The 5,011-nt window shown below is 23.6% G+C and overlaps 1 protein-coding gene across 2 annotated transcripts in view; it reads right to left on the minus strand.

Annotated features, from left to right (window-relative positions):
- Window positions 1–5,011, minus strand: part of LOC111618359 (leucine-rich repeat-containing protein 24-like) — a 42,753-nt gene that overhangs the window by 30,198 nt on the left and 7,544 nt on the right. The window lies entirely within an intron of this gene.

Below are 5,011 nucleotides of genomic sequence, written 5' to 3' on the forward strand. Positions count from 1 at the left end.
TTTTGCTTGTCTGAGGATGAAAAATAGAAAAAGAAATATAATAGAAATGTAATTTTGGAACGAAATAAATATTTATTTATATTTTAATTCATTTATTTATATTTTTTCAAGAAGAAATTAAGTGACAAGTGGGAGGGCTACCAAAAAAATAAATAAATAAGTAAAAATACTGCATTGCCTCTCCCCTTTTTCTGTTTTATTGCTGTGTTGTAATGTTTTGGAAAAGCACAAAATTTATGTTTCCAATATTTTAGGACCGGAATTTATGTTTTCAGCAAGGATTTTTCTCTGATAAAATTATTTCAACTTTCTATAAAAATAAAATAAATTGATTATTTTAATAATTAGTTTTGCTAATAGTTTTCCATATAAATCAATATTTAATTTACTGGAATTTTCAATTAGTTGTAAAAATGACATTTTATATTATAATATTGACTTATGTGGATGAAGTTAAATTGCCTGAACTTATGTCTACTTCTTATTGTTCGTTAATAGGTCGTATTTTAGAAACTATAGTTCATTGTCATTCAGATTAAGCTGTATATTTAGTCACTGTTGTTAGATGTATATCATATACATTTATGCTACGTTTAAATATGAATTAAATTATATATTTGTGACTACAGACAGGAAATCGATATTAAGGCATATTCTCTACACCTAAGAATAATAAAAACTATAATTTAAATAATTAATGGATCAAGGGAATATGCGGATTATTTATTTAAAAATTTATTATGTAGATTATTAAAATAACTTTAAAGTTGTTAACTTTTTTTTTNTTATATATTTATATATTATAGACTATTTAGCTTTCTTTTTAACTGTTATACGCATCAAAAGTTTTTTCTTGTACTTTTTTTTATTATTTTAACGGCCTTTTATCTTGGAAACTAATTGAAAATATTTGTAACGGTCGAAAGAACTAATTTCTTTATTCAAGAGAATTTGGTTGAAATATTAACACTAAGAAAATTAATTATTTGAAGTAATAAGGAGACGAACAAGCAGGGAAGAAAATAAAAAAAAAGATAAGTCGAATAGAAAAAGTAAAAGGAAAAAAAAAAAAATAATAAAGGAAATACAGAAAAATTTCGATCAGATATGAAAAATTAAAATTGCATTATTAAGTAATCAACATTATTTAATTTAAATATTGATTAATATCAATTGAAGTATATAAAATGGATTTAAATGTAATTAATAATTGAATATATATAAAAACATTAGAAAGGTTAAATAGGGATTTTGTAGAGGTGTCAGGAGATCAGATAAAATCCTAGATTCTTTCTAATTGATTGATCATTGATGCCTTTTCTGCTTGGAAAATGATACAGAATTTCTTCCCTCCCTTATCTTTTTTATTTTTTTTTTTTTTTGGTATGAAAGCCTCCAGTAAGTTCATTCACCCACGATAATTAGTTCTAATTAGTTTCTAAATTGTTTATTTTTTTTAATTTTCTTATTTTTAACGTTCTTCCTCTTCATAGAAAAGGTACTAATGGTCTAAAACGTAAGCAATGATTTACAAGTAAGAGGTTAAACATGCATGTTAATTCGTATATCAGCCATTGAATGTGGATAAAATCCTAGGAAGAGGACAACATGTGGAATTGAAAAGATGCCAAATGCCCAAATAAAAATAAAACAGTAGTAAATATTTATATAAANAAAAAAATTGATTTTAATTCGATATATATTTAATAATTCATAAAAATATATTTAAGTGGTTTTAATTTATGCATTATAAAATTCTTCCAGACGTTTTTTTTTAACGTTATAAACAAAGTTTTATATTGTTAATCTTTATAAAAACCGAGTATAATGGCTGATAATTGTCATTATAAGTACAAAATAATGTTTTTATGTCAAGAATTATGACTTGATTTTATAGATTGTTGGGTAATAATCTATCCCGAAATGACTTTTTTTACCTGATTTATTTTTTCTAATGTTGCACTTTACTTTCTCTTAAATCAGTAATATTTTTCTACATAAAAATTAAAAATATATAATATTAAATAATCTTACAGACGGGTGAATAAAATTGTAATTAATATTTAATATATTTTATTATTAAAGAAAGAAAGAAAAAACAAAAGCCCTGTTATTACTTTCAATCTAAAAAAAAAAAACTGAATTCTTGTAGCTTAATTCTTCTACGTAATTGGATTATTGTAGCATAAACAATATAAAATATTCAATTTTTATTCTGTATATTTTACGTTTATTAATATATATATATATTTTTTAAATTTCTAATTGTTAATTATAATTAATGAATTTTTATAGAAAGCGCAATTTACCAGGCAATCAATTCACTTCATTTCAATTAAGCATCATTTGATTTAAATGTAACAAAATTACAGTTAGATTATAGATAAACAATTAGAGTTATTTTTAGGTCAATCATTAAGTAACGAACATTTTGAATCTTTTGTTTGACGAATACAAAAGAGAAATCATTCCTGCCATTTACAAATGCATTTTAATCATTCTTTGATACATTATCTGGCGTATAAATCACTATTTTCTGCTTTAATTTCGTTAAAAATGAAAAAAAAAATAGAGTATAAGCTTATATTTACCTGTTAAAATACGTTCGTGATCGATTATTGTATTTTTCTAACATCTGATCTCGTGAAAGACAGGAGAAGAAGAAGAAGAAGATGATGATGAGGAAAATTTACTGTGTCCATACAAAAATTGCGTGACTATTTTAAGACAAAGACGTGTATACAAACGATTTTCGAAAAATAACCATTTGATTATAGGGTCTTCACCATAAACGATATTTTCTAATATACTTTACTCGGATAATTAACTAGTTATTTAGAGGAATCTGAATAATAGAAAAGCAATAATGATAGAGTTAAGTTATAGGTAATGCGGAATTCTTTTGTTTCCTTTTGGATAAAACTTTGAATCTTTTAATAATTAATGGAAACAAAATGGAGAGATAGCCATTAATCTCTTTGGGGAAACGTCATGCTGAATTCTGATATTTACAGATGTTTCTGAACCTCGTCTAGTGGATATCATTATCTTGAGTATTACTGAATGCGATTTATGTGTTTGTGTGTGTGTGTGTGCAGTTAGTTTAATATTAACTTCGACTCGGTCTATTATTGATTTTTAACAAATAAATAATAATTAAAACATTTAAATTTCTTGGCATGCACATTTAATATATTATTTTATTAAAAAATTAATTATTTATTTGTTTTTAAAGATAGGAAAGCTTTCATTTTTTTACTAGCATTTTCTAAGTGTTTTATATACATGCTAGTATACTTTCATGAACGTAATTTGGATAAAAATTCTTAATTTCTTTATTTCTTCCATAAAGAAATGACTTTCTTCAATAAGAGCAACGATTTTTTTTCCTATTTTTTTCAATACAATTTGATATATTTCCTCTGTTTTCAACATATATTAATACATTTCCTTCAACATACCCCTAGTCATTTCTTTCTTTCAACACGTGTTAACATACTTCTTTCGTTTTTATATTATTTTTTTCAATATACATTATTTATTTCTTTATTTTTTTAGAAAGAAAAAAATGCATTATATAAATTTGTTATTATTATTATTATTATTTTTTTGTTTTTACTTTACATTTTCTTTCATCATAAATTAAAAATTATAAATTTTCTACATTATAATAAATTATAGTGAATTTAATATTCAAACTCGTTACTTAATGATATAAAAAATAATAATAATAATAAAATTTTTAACGAATAATATTTAAAATATTCACATTTTTGTGGGGGAATAAATTACATAGGCCTACTTATTGCATAAATATGTATGAAATCATTAGGAAAATAAAAATTGATAAACGATAATTTATGCAAATTTTTATCAGTTACTTAAATTAGATTCGATTTAGGCAGTAAAATTCTTTAGAAAGAAATTAATAAAACGAGAATTTAACTAAATACTCACAACAGAAATTTCTAACAACTGCAACACCAGCTAAGCAGGATGTTAAGAAAATGATCTATTTAATAACAATTACGCTTTTATACCCGAGCAATTTAAGAATTTCCTCATTAAAAAGAATTCTTATAAAATATATTTAAACAAAAAAAATCGAATAAAATCAATCGTGTAAAGTTCTCGTTCTATATTTATAAATTATAAATGAAAGCTTACTCATTTGTACATAGGAAACAATAATGCCCTTATATAAGTTATGTAGACGAAATGTAGGACATACATCAAATATTTAAAAGGAAAATACTATTATTTATTAATTTTAATGTTTTTGGTAAAACATGATAAAGGTAAGTTATGATACAGTTGATGGTAATCTCACATGAAGCGAATAAAAAGTATGAGTTGGCTTGACTCAAAATCAAAATTGTGCAATCTTCCAAATGCATGTTCAATTCCCAGAGTGATTTCGTGATCATCTGCAATAACAGAATAGACATAAGGTCCACCTGGATTGCATTTATAGTTCTATATATATATATATATATATGTGTGTGTGTGTGTGTGTGTGTGTGTGTGTGTGGCTCGTCATACAGATGTTCTTGCATATACTTACTCCCTACATGTATGCATGAGTCAGTTAAACAATATAACACGAATTGTAAGAGCCATTGTAGTATCATTGATCATCTTAATTAACCATTATATACGTCTATAATTATAACCTTTCAGTTGAGTATTGATAAACAGTATCTACGGGTATGAAATCGTATGTTATTGTTATTTATATAATAATTGTAGGATAATCAATTTTGCACTGTATTTACAAATATAATCTACATTTAAATGTGGATCGATCGTTTATAACTGAATTTCTTATATATTTATACACAATTTAATAATTTTAATTAAGTTATTTTTATCTAGAATAACTTTTTCTCTATTAGAATTTATTCTATTTATATAATTACCATTAATTCTATTTTTTTTGGTGCTATTTTTAATGTAAAAAAATAGAATTAATGGTATATATTTAAATATATTTCGTTTTTTTTTATTTTAC

Source organism: Centruroides sculpturatus, unplaced genomic scaffold (genome assembly GCF_000671375.1).
Source record: "Centruroides sculpturatus isolate CEXI.00-Female unplaced genomic scaffold, Cexi_2.0 scaffold69, whole genome shotgun sequence".
NCBI lineage: Eukaryota > Metazoa > Arthropoda > Arachnida > Scorpiones > Buthidae > Centruroides > Centruroides sculpturatus.